This window comes from Leucopleurus acutus, assembly GCF_964270905.1.
Source record: "Leucopleurus acutus genome assembly, chromosome: X".
NCBI classification, from domain to species: Eukaryota; Metazoa; Chordata; class Mammalia; order Artiodactyla; family Delphinidae; genus Leucopleurus; species Leucopleurus acutus.
The window spans coordinates 131,500,494-131,515,943 of NC_139148.1; the positions used below are offsets into that span (position 1 = coordinate 131,500,494).

Below are 15,450 nucleotides of genomic sequence, written 5' to 3' on the forward strand. Positions count from 1 at the left end.
GCCAGAAACTATCAAACTCTTAGAGGAAAATCTAGGCAGAACACTCTATGACATAAATCACAGCAAGATCCTTTTTGACCTACCTCCTAGAGAAATGGAAATAAAAACAAAAATAAATAAATGGGACCTAATGAAACTTAAAAGCTTTTGCACAGCAAAGGAAACCATAAACAAGACCAAAGACAACCCTCAGAATGGGAGAAAATATTTGCAAGTGGAGCAACTGACAAAGGATTAATCTCCAAAATTCACAAGCAGCTCATGCAGCTCAATATCAAAACAACCAACAACCCAATCCAAAAACTGGGCAGAACACCTAAATAGACATTTCTCCAAAGAAGATATACAGATTGCCAACAAACATGAAAGAATGCTCAACATCATTAATCATTAGAGAAATGCAAATCAAAACTACAATGAGATGTCATCTCACAGTGGTTAGAATGGCCATCATCAATAAATCTAGAAACAATAAATGCTGGAGAGGGTGTGGAGAAAAGGGAACCCTCTTGCACTGTTGGTTTGAATGTAAATTGATACATCCAATATGGAGAACAGTATGGAGGTTCCTTAAAAAACTAAAAATAGAACTACCATATGACCCAGCAATCCCACTACTGGCCATATACCCTGAGAAAACCATAATTGAAAAAGAGTCATGTACCAAAATGTTCATTGCAGCTCTATTTACAATAGCCAGGAGATGGAACCAACCTAAGTGTCCATCATTGGATGAATGGATAAAGAAGATGTGGCACATATATACAATGGAATATTACTCAGCCATAAAAAGAAATGAAATTGAGTTATTTGTAGTGAGGTGGATGGACGTAGAGTCTGTCATACAGAGTGAAGTAAGTCAGAAAGAGGAAGACAAATACTGTATGCTAACACATATATATGGAATCTAAGAAAAAAAACTCACGAAGAACCTCGGAGTAAGACGGGAATGAAGATGCAGATCTTCTAGAGAATGGACTTGAGGATGTGGGGAGCGGGAAGTGTAGGCTGTTACAAAGTGAGAGAGTGGCATGGACATATATACACTAAGAAACATAGAATAGATAGCTAGTGGGAAGCAGCCGCATAGCACAGGGAGATCAGCTCGGTGCTTTGTGACTACCTAGTGGGGTGGGATAGGGAGGGCGGGAGGGAGGGAGGTGCAAGAGGGAAGAGATATGGGAACATATGTATATGTATAACTGATTCACTTTGTTATAAAGCAGAAACTAACACACCATTGTAAAGCAATTATACTCCAATAAAGATGTTAAAAAAAAGAATTTACTTAGACACATTCACAAAATTGTGTATACTGGGGTACTAATAGTTAAATTGATATAATAGCTTAAATTGGAAACAAGCTAAATTGTAGTGGCTACATAAATTATGGAATATCCATATAATGGAATATTAAGTAGTCAGTATTTTTACATTGATAAGTGCTCCCGATCTATTGTTAAGTTTTTAGAAAGCAGATTATAGAATAACATTAAAATAAATAAATATTTGTGTAAAGAAAAGAGAGCTTATATTGGCGTATAAAAATCTGGAAAAATAAGTGAGATGAGATTATGGGGGATTTTCACTTCACTGTATTATTTGTTACTTTTTCAATACTCGTGAATTCAGGAGAATCTATATCTCCTTAATATAATAAAAATAATTGTATATGAGGTAACAAAGAAAATAAATATCTTAAAATTTTTAAAATGAAATATGCATTAAGGCAAAGATTGTAATTCCAAATTAGTTAAGAACCTGTATTATGTCATGGATACTACATATTTTTTACCTTTATGGAGTAAGGGCAAAATGGTGAGTGGAATTAAACAGCAGACTGGAACTAATAGACAGCAATTACTATTATCTTTGATTTTCTGCATTTTCTGTAAGTATTATCTGCTTGGCAAAATTTACTTCTGTAGGATTTAAGGTCTCTAGCTCTTCTTTATCAGACTACTTCCTTGCACCTATTTTTTAAAAATAAATATGTATTTACTTATTTAAAAAAAAAGAATGGAAAATAAGCCCATAAAAAGATGCTGAATATCACTAGCTAATAGGGAAGTGAAAATTGAAACTGCAGTGAGATACCCCTACAGACCTATTAGAGTCACTAAAATAAAGCATACTAACAGTACCAAATGCTGACAGGGATGAAGACTGGAACTCTCATGATGCTGGTGGAAATGCACAATGGTACAGTCACTTTAGAAAACTATTTGACAGTTTTGTATAAAGTTAAACATACACTTAATATGTGATCCAGCAGTCTTACTCCAAAGAGAATTGAACACTAATTTCACACTAACCCTGTTTGTATATGTTTATACAGACACACACACACACACACACACACACACACACACACACACACACACACACACACAGAATTGCCACAAAGTGGAAACAACCCAGATTCCTTCAATAAGTGAATTGATTACCAAACTCTAAGACAGCCATACATTGGAGAACTACTCAGCAATAAAAAGGAATGAACTTTTGATTTCAGAGTCTGAGTGAAAGAAGTCAGTCTCAGAAGGCTATATGCTGTATGACTGCTTTTATATGATAGTCTCAGAAAGACAAAATTATAGGAATAGAGATCAGGTCAGTGGTTGCTAGGGCTTATGGATTAGGGGAAGGGTGTGAGTATAAAGGGACAGCATGAGGGAGTTTTTTAGGGTGGGTGATGGAAAATTATGTATCCTCATTAAAGTAGTTACAGGAATCTGTACATGTAAAATTCATTGAACTGTACTCCATAAGTCAGTTTGTATGACAAAAGTAAAAAAAAATTAAGTTATAAGTCATTAGTACATGACCTCTGTAACAAATAATTTGAGAATCTAAAGGAAATGGTTGATTTCTTAGGAAGATATGTCAGAATTAAGAATAGAAAACTTATTCAGTGCAGTTATCAAAGCAGAGACTGAAAACGGTGATTAAGGATCTATGATTTTAAAAGATAGCGAGTTTACATGGCTTTACAGCTGAATTCTAACCTTTGAAGGATGGGTGGCTCTAATTCAATTTATACATTTTTCCAGACTATACAAAAAGGTTATAAGCTCCTCAATTTTTTAAATAGCTAAAATAATTTTAACACCAAAACCTGGATAGAGATAGCAAAGAATAAGAAAACTATTGACCAATCTCAGCTATAGATACAAAAATTTGAAATATCAACAAATCAAATATAACTGTATTAGGGGATAATATACAATGAACAAATTCAGTTTAATCCAGAAATATAAAGTTCATTCAGCTTCAGGAAGTTTAAATGTAATTCAGAATGTAATATAATTCTTTACATCAACCAGTTGAAGGAGAAAAACCTGGGAAGACATCTGATAAAAGTCATGCTAGTGGAAACTGTCAGGTACTTGGTGTGCATCCTCTCATTTAATTTTCCTAACAACCCTTTTACTAATGTGGAAACTGGAGCTCAGAGGTTAAGAGGCTTGCTTGAAGTCACAGAGTTGGTGTAGAGGGCCATTTTCAATGTCAAACATTAATTTTTATCAATCTGACAGACGAACAACAGTATGCCAGCCAGTAAAGTGGTTTTAGTGAGGGTGCCCATCTCCTCATGTCTGTCAGTCCTGAATTGCCCATTCATATTCTTTGCTTTATTTTCTGTAGAGTTATTTGTCTTTTTTTCCTGCTGATTTGCATAATTTCTTTGTATGTTCTGGAAATTTCATCTTTTGTCTGGTATGTTGCAAATATTTAGTCCCAGGCTGACTTAGTTTATTGTGTCATATGTCAGACAAAAGCTTTAAAGCAATATATCAATGTTATCTTTCATTTTATGCCTTTGCCTTTCTTCTTTCAAAGACCTTTCATTTCCTCAAGACCATAAATAATAGTTTTATGTACTTTCTTCTTTTATAATTTTGGTTTTTGCATTTAGAAACTTAGGTCATCTGGAACTTATGGTGTTAACTCCTTGCAGTTGGAGTTTAACTTCATTTTATCCCAACTGGACCACTAGTTGTCCCTGCACCCCTTTTTGAGCAGTTGCCTGCACACCCATTGGTTTGAAAGGCCACTTTGATCATATATTAAGTTTCTTTATATATACATGAGCCCATTTCTGTTTTCTCCTTCATTCCCTTGATCTGTTTTTTCCTTTGCTAATACCATACTTTAGTTACTAGGGCTTTTTAGCATAGAAACAGAAAGGCAGTGTATACAGAGCCTGAGAGCATGGGGCTTTGAGCCAGGTAGCCTGGTTTGAGTCCTGAGACTACCTTTAACTAGGTATGTGACTTTGGGCAAATAACTCAAGCTCTCTCTACGTCAGTTTCCTTATGTGTAAAATGGAGATATTAATTCACTGCTCATCTCTTAGAGTTATTGTGAGGATAAGATGAATTAATGGAAATAAAGCACTTAGGATAATGTATGGCAAAGGGGAAGACTCAGTAAATGCAACCTATTCCAGAATTTGGACTTGGTAGGGCACTTACTCCCCACACAGGCCATTCTACTTCCTCAAAAGTATCTCGTAGTCAGCAATTATATATTAGGATTGCTTTGAATTTATAGACTAATTTAGGGAGGAACTTACACCTGTACAGCATTGGGTCTTTCCATCCATGAACTTGGTGTATGTCCCTCCCTACATTCATGTCGTTTTATCTTTTTCAGAAATATATTGACATTTTCTTCACAGTAAAAACTGGCATATTGCCACATCCACTCTGCTCAATCAGCAGGTTCAGCTAGATGGTTCACACTCACAAAACCCAAAAAGGCCATCCTGGCACCCATAAGTATTCAACTTTGCAGACTGCAGAACAAGAAACCCAGCCTGCCAGAAGGCTGACATCAGCAAGCATTCTCAGCTGTCTAGGGCTCGTCTCTGCCCCCATTAACAGCTCAGGTGTGAAGAAATGAGAGCATATGGGGGGGGATGGGGGAGAACAGGAGCCACTATGGCTTAGAAGCCCCATGTCCCAAATTAGGGACCACTCTGTCTTTGTTCCCTGTGTGTAGCCTCGGTCCCAGCCAGGGTCAGGGCCCAGGAACGATAGGCCCACTGCACTCAGGGACCCTGAGCTGTGACTCCCAGCAGGTGTTGATGTGCAGTCCCAGCCCTCCCAGACCAGGCTCAGGGTACCTCCTGGGACATTGTTTCGGAAGCAGGCCCGCCCATCCCACAGGTGACCATCCACCTTCATCAGGTTTCCAGGGCAACCAAACTAGAAAGTGAATCCAAGGTCAGTGCCTCACCTCGAGGGAGAAAGGGTTTTGGTAATCCTACTTTCAGAGGTACTATTTCCAGAAGGAGGACAGAATACATGGCAGCAAAACCAACAGATATTTACCATAGTATTTCTCATTAGATTCATAGTTTCTTCTGTTCATAGTGCTGAACACTCTAAATAGTAATAGTAGAGTCAGTGGGTTATGTTGCTTTTTCTAGGTAGATGATCATATCATCTGCAAATGACAGGTTTGACTCTTTCCAATATTTGTGTGTGTGTGTGTGTATCCTTTTTTTCAGGAGCATTCTTATTTCATTGGTATGGACCTATAAAAGTTGAATAGCAGAGTTGGGTGGCAAATACCGTTCTTTCTGACTCTAATGGGAATACTTCTGTCCATCATTAAGTATGAGTTTGTTATGATTTTGTGGTAGACACCCTCTATTCCTTTATTAAGTTAAGGAAGTTTCTTTCTAATTCTAGTTTACTGAGAGTTTTTAATCATGAGTGTCTCAAGTTTTATCAAATGCCTGTTTGTCATTTTCTGAGATGATAATGTGGTTGTTTCATTGTTTTAAAAGTTTCCAACATTGAAAGCTTTTAAAACAGTGAACTGATGTTTCATTCCTCGGATAAACCCTACTTTGCCATGATGTATTATTCTTCTTTTAATACAAAGTAGATTCTAGTTGCTAAAATTTGGCCTAAGATTGTTACATCTATGTTCATAAGTGAGATTAGTCTAAAGTGTTCTTCTTGTCTTGGGCTCCTCTTGTCTAGTTTTGGTATCAGGATTATTTTATTAAGTTATAAAATGAGTTGGATTTTTTTCTCTTTTTTGGAAAGAAAATATAGCATAATAATTAAGAACATGGCTCTGTAGCCAGATGCTTTGGTTGGAATCCTGATTTGCCACTATCTTGATGTCTAGCACTATCAGTTACTTTCACCTATTTTTGAACCATATATAAATGGAGCCATATAGTATGTACTCTTTTGGGTCTAGTTTCTTTCAATCAGTATTATGTTTGTGAGGTTCATCTGTGTGGTTACATGAAGCAATAGTTTAGAAATTCTCATTGCTGTATAGTATTCCATTGTCTGAATATACCACAGTTTGTTTATTCATTCTACTATTAAGAGATAATTTCAGTTTTTAAAAGGCTTTTACAAATTGTGCTGCTATGAATATTCTTGTTGTTGTGAACATATGTACATTTGTTGGATACATACCTGGGGGTGGAATACGTATGTATATATGTTCAGCTTTAATAGATAATGCCAACAATTTTCCTAAAGTGTCTTTACTGCCTCTCACTCCACATCCTTGCCAATACTTAATAATGTCTGCCTTGTTCATTTTTGCCATTCTGGTAAGTGTGTAGTAGTATTGCATTGTGACTTTAATTTCCATTTTGTTGACCACTAATAAAGTTGAAAACCTTTTCATATTTTTTTTTTAGTTCTAGCATGTTATTATTATATGAATAGCATCCGTATTATACATGGATATAGTCCGTGGATTAAACCCTATGTTCATAGCCCCAAAATTAAAGTCAAATAATCAGGATGTTTTTATTTAGGTCCATAACATGTGCATAACAATTTATTAGGTTGTATTAGTTAAAATTACACTTGGTTGAGAACCAAGCAAAAACTCTAAAAATAATGCCTTCAGCAAAGTTAAAGTTTAATTCTCCATCATGGAAAAATAGTAAATGGGTAGACAGTAAATGGCTGTTATTAGGGAAATAGGTATCTTATATCTTATTGCTCCATTTACAGGGTCTCCAAATAGTCCAAGATGGATGTTAAAATTTCAGACATACAATGATATTCTAAACAGAAAATGGAAGGAAGTTAAAAAAACCCAAAACCTTCCTTTTAAGGAATCTCCCTGGTTGTACATATAACCTTTTCATAAATGTCTTATTGGCTAGCAATTATATGGTAACAACTAGCTGCAAGAGATACTAAGAAATATTTTAGCTTACAGGCAACCTACCAGCTAAAAATTAGCTTCTGTTTACTAAGAAAGATACTTAAAGGATATTGAGAGCAGCATCTTTCATACAGGAAGTGGTAGAGAGAACTCAAAGAAGTAAAAGCCGCAGTCCCTATTCATAAGAGAATTTCAAATGTATTGAGTAGTAAAGACTGTAATGTAAGATTCAGCCAGAAAGTACAAAGAATAAACATTGTGATAGGAAATTTAAGGGACCTAGGAACTCATGAAAGGGGCAACCTGGACAGAAACAAAATATAACATAGGCACAGAATAAACATTAATTGAATGAACGAATAGGTAATTGAAAGAGTAAATGAGCATTTGGCTAATTTTTTTTTCAGTTGAGAACAACTGAAAATCACACAATACTGTGAGGGAGATACTTTAACATTTAATTGCTTATAATGACGGGTTATACTTTGGGGGATTAGTGCAATAACATATATAATCAATTATACACCTTGTATTAATAAACATTCTTTTTGAAGTTTGTACTCCTGTCTTTTTCAAAAGGGATAAAAGTAGAATGTTTCCAGTATCTTACGGATGTTGCGAGGCATTAGATAATTAAAAAATATTCCAATTGCGCAAAATCCCCCCTTCCCTAAATGCAACAACATTTCCAAAGCTTATAGGTATTGTGTATTTACAGATAAGGCCAACCTCCCACCATGCAGAAAGATAATAATGAAAAATAACTTTAAAAACAACACCCATTCATCTTTGTGATATATCCAGGAGGGAAGTAACTACTGGCATAAACTATAAATTATATGAAGGGCGACATATGCAAGATGGACTAGGAGGAAAAGTCCAGGACCACATGGCTGCATGGATGAATTCTATCACTCAGAGAAAAATTAATACCAATCCTTCTTAGGCGCTTCCAAAACACAGAAGAGGGAGCACTTCCAAACTCATTTTATGAGGCCAGCATCACTCTGATATGAAAGCCTGACAAGGATACCACAAGAAAAGAGTACTACAGGCCAATATCCCTAATGAACAGAAATGCAAAAATCTTTAATAAAATACTAGCAAACTGAATTCAACAGCACATTGAAAGGGTTATACACCATGAACAACTGGGATTTATCCCTGGGATATAAGGATATTTCAACATATGCAAATCAATCAATATGATACACCACATTAATAGAATGAAAGATAAAAACCACATGATCATCTCAATTGATGCAGAGAAAGCACTGTAAAAACTCTCAACAAAACAGGTATAGGAGGAACTTACCTCAATGCAATAAAGGCCATATATGAAAAGTCCACAGCTAACTTCATAATCAGTGGGGGGAGAAATGAAAGCTTTCCCTCCAAGATCCAGTACAAGGCAAAGATACCCACTCTTTCTACTTCTATTCAACATAATACTGCAAATCTTAGCCAGAGCAGTTAGTCAAGGAAAATAAATAAAAGGCATCCAAATCAGAAGTAAGATTTATCTCTGCTTGCAGATGACATGATAATATGTGCAGATAACCCTAAAGACTCAACAAAAAAGCTGTTAGAACTAATAAATTTGGTAAAGTTGAAGAATACAAAATCAACGTACAAAAATTAGTCTTGTTTCTATACACAAACAATGAACTATCCAAAAAGGAAATTAAGAAAGCAATCCTGTTCACAATAGCAACAAAAATAATAAAATGCTTATGAGTAAAGTCAAAGACATATATACCCACTGAAAATTATAAAAACATTCATGAATGAAATTAAAGAGGACACAGATAAATGGAAAGACATCTTGTGTTCATGGATTAAAAGAATTAATATTGTGAAAATGTTGTTAAAGTGATCTAAAGAGTCAATGCATTCCCTATCAAAATGTCAATGGCATTATTTTTTTACAGAAATAAGAAAAACTCCTAAAATTCATATGGGATCACAAAAGACCCCAAATAGCCAAAGCAATCCTGAGGAAGAAGAATGAAGATGGAGGCATCACATTTCCTGATTTCAAATGATATTACAAAGCTACAGTATTCAAAACATCATGGTATTGGCACAAGAAACAGACACATAGATCAATGGAACAGAATAGAGAACCCAGAAATGAACCCATACACCCATGGTCAGCTGATCTTTAACAAGAGTGCCAAGAATACACAATAAAACCAAGAAATGATTTTGGGGGGACTTTGTATCCACTTCAAGAAAAATGAAATTGGACCTTTTACTCACACCATATACAAAAAGTCAACTCAAAATGGATTAAAGACTTAAATGTAAGATCTAAACCCATAAAACTCCTAGAAGACAACATAGGGAAAAAGCTTTTTGGCACTGGTTTTGGCAATGAATTTTTATTTGATATGGCAAGAAAAGCAAACATAGACAAGTAGGATTGCATCAAACTAAAAAGCTCTGGGACTTCCCTCATGGCACAGTGGTTAAGAATCCGCCTGCCAATGCAGGAGACACGGGTTCAAGCCCTGGTCTGGGAAGATCCCACATGCCGCGGAGCAACTAGGCCCATGCACCACAACTACTGAGCCTGTGCTCTGGAGCCCATGTGCCACAACTACTGAAGCCCGCGCACCTAGAGCCTGTGCTCTGCAACAAGAGAAGCCACTGCAATGAGAAGCCCATGCACTGCAACGAAGAGTAGCCCCTGCTCACTGCAACTAGAGAAAGCCTGCACACAGCAAGGAAGACCCAACGCAGCCAAAAATAAATAAAAAGCTTCTGCACAGCGAAGGAAACATCAACAGAGTAAACAGGCAGCCTATGGAATGGGAGAAAATATTTGCAAACCGTGTATCTGATAAGGAGTGAATATCTAAAATATACAAGGAACTCAGTAACAAAAAACCCAAATAACTCTATTAAGAAGTGGGCAAAGGACCTGAATAGACATTTCTCAAAAAAAAACCCACATACAAATGGCCAACAGGTATATGAAAAGGTACTCAACATCATCAGTTATCAGGGATGTGTGCAAACACACACAAACAAACACACAGTGGAATATTCAGCCCCCAAAAGAAGGAAATCCTACCATTTGCGACAACATGGGTTAACCTGGAGTGAAATAAGCCAGTCACAGAAGGATAAATACTGCATGATTCCACTTATATGAGGAATCTAAAATAATCAAACACATAGAACCAGAAAGTAGAATGGTGGTTGCCAGGGGCTGAGGGGAGGGAGAAATGGGGAGATGATGGTTAAAGTTTCAGTTATTCAGGATGAGTAAGTTCTAGACATCTAATATACAACAGTGTGACTGTAGTTAACAATACTGTATTGTGTACTTGAAATTTGCTAAGAGGGTAAATTTTAAGTGTTCTCACCACCATGCCCCTCCCCACCAAAAATGGTAACTGTGTGAGGGGATGGATATATTAGTTTGATTGTGGTGATTATTTCACAATATATATCAAAACATTAAGTAGTACACCTTAATTATATACAATTTTCATTTGTCAATTATACCTCAGTAAATCTGAAAAAAAATTACATGCAAGATGAGAGCTCAAACATAAATAAAAGGTAACAGAAGCAGAATTAGGATGTGAAAGCCTCTTTGTTTTTTCAGTCTCCATTCTTTCAGGAAGAGAAAAAAACAGTAGCTGTTTCACTAGATGAAAAGCAAATACGGGAACTGCAAAAGTGGGATACTGCATCTCGTGTTCTCATTTTTGAAAGTGTCTACAACTGCTTATTAATTCCTCTAGGTAACTATCTGTTCTTGTTGATGATATTATTCATTATGGATGATTGGTGATTACTGTTAATTGAAGTACAGAGCACTGCTTTTCTCTGAACTCCAGAATGCTGTAGGGGAAACATTTTAAGTATGAAGAACAAATTTATTTTTGTAACATGGTGAAGATTAGAGACCTGAAAAATCTATTTTTAGCTGGAAACTTATTCTCCGTGTTCTACAAGTTTTAGACTGTGTTTCTCATTGCATTCTCAATAAATGGTGCTGATCTTGTAAAGGAAAAATGCTATCAGAATGCAAGAAAAGAGAATAATTGAATTCTCAGTCATTACAGCCTAAAGTACTTTAAAAGGTCATTGAGTGTCCTTCAGAAACTTGAGTCTGTAGAAATAAAGGGGCTCATCCAAGACCACGTGGCTGGGCAAGAGCAAGGCCAGTGCTCATTCTGTGTCCCCTTTTAAGAATGTCAAATCCCGAATCTATTTAACTTAAGAAGTCATGGACAAGATTACCAAAGTCCTCACTAGAAGCACTGTTTGAATTCCTGAGCCTTATCCTTGTTTTATCTGCACTCTGCTTTTGAATTTTTGCTTCTGCCTTTATTGGGTTACATAGGATCTAGAACCTACATATAAATCAGGCATAGGGCTGACATCACCACAATCAAGGTAATAGACATATCCAACACCTCCAAAGTTTCCTTGTGTTGTCTTTGTTTTGTTTCATATAATTTTGTTTTTGTGGTAAGAAGACAATGTGAGATCTACCCTCAGCAAATTTTGAAATGCACAATACTGTATGCCCATTGAATAACTACTCCTCTTTCCCCTACCCACATCCACTGGCAACCACTATCGTATGGTCTGCTTCTTTGAGTTTGACTATTTTAGATTCATCATATAAGTAGCATCATGTGTATATGTCAATCCCAATCTCCCAATTTATCCCTCCCCCCTTTCCCCCCTGGTAACCATAAGTTTGTTTCCTACATCTGTGACTCTATTTCTGTTTAGGAGTTCCCTATGTATTTTGGATATTAACTCTATTAGATATATGGTTTGCAAATATTTGATACCAGTTCTTAATTTTAATATGTATAATTTTTTCCCATTTTGGAGCTCTTTGTGTTCTGTTTAAGAAAATTTTTCCTACCTGAAGCTCATTCAGACGTTCTACTTTTTACCTAAAAGTTTCATTATTTTACCTTTCACATTTATATCTATAATACACCTGGATTTGATTTTTGTGTATGGTCTGAAGCAGGGGGTCAAGATTCATTTTCTTTTTCACATGGATGTCCATTGAGTCAGAATCGTTAATAGAAAAGACCATTTTTTGTCATCAATCAGGCATTTGTTTATGTGTTGATGTTTCTGGATTCTTTACTTGGTCTATCCTTGGTTTGTTGTCTATCCTTGTACCAGTACTACACTGTCTTGATATTGTAGCTTTACAACAGGTCTTGACATGTGGTAATATTGGGTTGGCCAAAACGTTCATTCGGTTTTTTTCCATAAGATGGCTCTAGTAGCGTTTAGTTGTCTTTAACTTCATTCGAAACAATTTTGTTAGATTGCATTGTGACAGCTGTCATATCAGCATGCATTAAAAAAATTTATCAAAATTGGTGATTTTTTGTGTAGCCATTTTAATATTGAAGATGGAAGAAAGAAGCAATATTTTCAGCATATTATGCTTTACTATTTCGAGAAAGGTAAAAACGCAATTGAAATGCAAAAAAAGATTTGTGCAGTGTATGGAGAAGGTGCTGTGACTGATCGAATGTGTCAAAAGTGGTTTGCGAAGTTTCCTGCTGGAGATTTCTCACTGGATGATGCTCCACGGTCGGGTAGACCAGTTGAAGTTGGTAGCGATCAAATCGAGACATTAACTGAGAACAGTCAATGTTACACCCATGCAGTAGACAGCCAACATACTCAAAATGTCCAAATCAAGTGTTGAAAATCATTTGCACCAGTTTGGTCATGTGAATCGCTTTGATGTTTGGGTTCCACATAAGTTAAGCAGAAAAAACCTTGACCATATTTCCACATGCGATTCTCTACTGAAACGTAATGAAAACGTTCTGTTTTTAAAACAAATTGTGATGGGTGATGAAAAGTGGATACTGTACAATAATGTGGAATGGAAAAGATCATGGGGCAAGCGAAATGAACCACCATCAACCACACCAAAGGCCGGTCTTCATCCAAAGAAGGTGATGTTGTGTATATGGTGGGATTGGAAGGGAGTCCTCTATTATGAGCTCCTTCTAGAAAACAAAACGATTAATTCCAACAAGTACTGCTCCCAATTAGACCACTGAAAGCAGCACTCGAGGAAAAGTGTCCAGAATTATTAAACAGAAAATGCATAATCTTCCATCAGGGTAATGCAAGACCACATGTTTCTCTGATGACCAGGCAAAAACTATTACAGCTTGGCTGGGAAGTTCTGATTCATCTGCCGTATTCACCAGACATTGCACCTTTGGATTTCCATTTGTTTCAGTCTTTACAAAAATTCTCTTAATGGAAAAAATTTCAGTTCCCTGGAAGACTGTAAAAGGCACCTGGAACAGTTCTTTGCTCAAAAAGATAAAAAGTTTTGGGAAGATGGAGTTATGAAGTTGCCTGAAAAATGGCAGAAGTTAGTGGAACAAAATGGTGAACACGTTGTTCAATAAAGTTCTTGGTGAAAATGAAAAATGTGTCTTTTATTTTTAACTTTAAAAATGGAAGGAACTTTTTGGCCAACCCAATACATGAGTCCTCCAGCTGTGTAATTCTCAAATGTTGCCTTAGCTATTCTTAGCCCTTTGCATTTCTACATAAATTGCAGAATTTGTCTTCTCAGTATCCACAGGAAAAAGACCTGCTGGGGTTTTGATTTGGATTGCTTTCAGTCTATAGCTCAATTCAGGGAAAAATGACATTTTTTAAGTGAGGTCTTCCACTCCATGAGCATGTTATATCCCTCCTTTTGTGTGGGTCTTTAATTTCTCTCAGTAATATGTTATAATTTTCAGTATAGAGGCCTTGTACCTCTTGTTGGATTTTTTCCTAGTTATTTCATCTTTATTTTAAAAATACTGTAAAGCTATTATAAATGGACTAATTTTTTAAAGTTCATTTCCTATTTTTTGCTAGTATATATGAATTAAATGGATTTGTTTATGTTGGTCTTATGCCCAGTGACCTTGCTAATTTACTTATTAATTCTAATAGTATGTGGGTTTTTATAATCTTCTACAAACACAGTCAGGTCATTTTTGAATAATCACAATTTTATTTCTTCCTTTTTAATCTGCATGCCTTTTCTTTTATTGCCTTACTAAATTTGCTAGGACTTTCAGGGATGATATTAGGCATCCTTTTTTATTCCCAAGTTCAGAGAGACAGTTTTTAATAATTCACCAATAAGTGATGTTTATTGTAGATTTTTGACAGATATTCTTTATCTGTTTAAGAAAATTCCTCTCTTAGCTATATTTTAGCTATGTTTTATTTTATTATTGTACTAGTTGTATGCTCTGGGACAGGCTATAGCAGACTGGAGTTTCTCTTCCTTAACCATCTTGGCCTCATGCCTTCTGAGGGTGTAGATCCTTCCTCAGTATTTAAATCTCTTCTTTGGTTTCTGTTTTTTTTCAGGTTTTCTACTTCTCCTTGAGTCAATTATGGTAATTTATATTTCCTAGAAAATTGTCGGTTTCATCTAAGTTTTCCATTTTTTTTTTGACTTGAGGAAATATGTAGTTTTATTTTTTAAATGTTTTATTTTCTTTGTAGCATTTATCACTAATGTAATTTAATTTTTCATTCATTATTTATGGTCTCTCCACTATATTGTTGTCTCTATGACTGTGGGGACTGTGTCATGGCCTGCCACATAGTAGCCATTCAGTAAATATTTCTTGAGTGGATGATTGTGTGATCTCTCTTTAAGTATGTCCCCTTTTCCATTGCTAATGCTGTTTACTTGTTTTTTCTCTTTTTTCTTGATTCTCTTTCCAGAGGCTTATCTATTTTGTTGGTCTTTTCAAAGGACCCACTTTAGGTTCTCTTGATCAACTCAATTTCTTTGCTTTCTTTTTTAAAAATAGTCTGCTTTTCCCTTTATTAATTTCTTCATTGTATTTTCTGTATGTTTTATTATTGCTGCATTGTTCTTCTTATTGTTATCCTTATTCTAAATTCTTGAGATGAAAACTAATTTACTTTCTGTCTCCCTTGCTTTCTAACAAATACATTTAAGCCCATATATTTTCTTCCTCACTTTGGCTCCATTACATAGGTTTTGTTGTATAGTAGTTCCAGTGGTTTTTTTTAAGTTCTAACTCATTTGTGTTTTCTGTTTTTATTTTCTCTTCAACTCAAGAGTTATTTAGAAATGCATTTAAAACGTCCAGGTGTGTAGATCTGGGCCAGGTTGGGGGGGATATTTTTTGCTATTATGTTCATTTTTAACACTACATTATGGTAATTGTGGCCTGTGTGATATCAGCTTTATGGAAATTTTTTGATACTTCCTCTGTTACC

The 15,450-nt window shown here is 35.7% G+C and overlaps 1 protein-coding gene across 5 annotated transcripts in view; it reads left to right on the forward strand.

Moving 5' to 3' along the window:
* The window catches only part of BRCC3 (BRCA1/BRCA2-containing complex subunit 3), a 76,586-nt gene that overhangs the window by 33,523 nt on the left and 27,613 nt on the right, over window positions 1-15,450 (forward strand). The window lies entirely within an intron of this gene.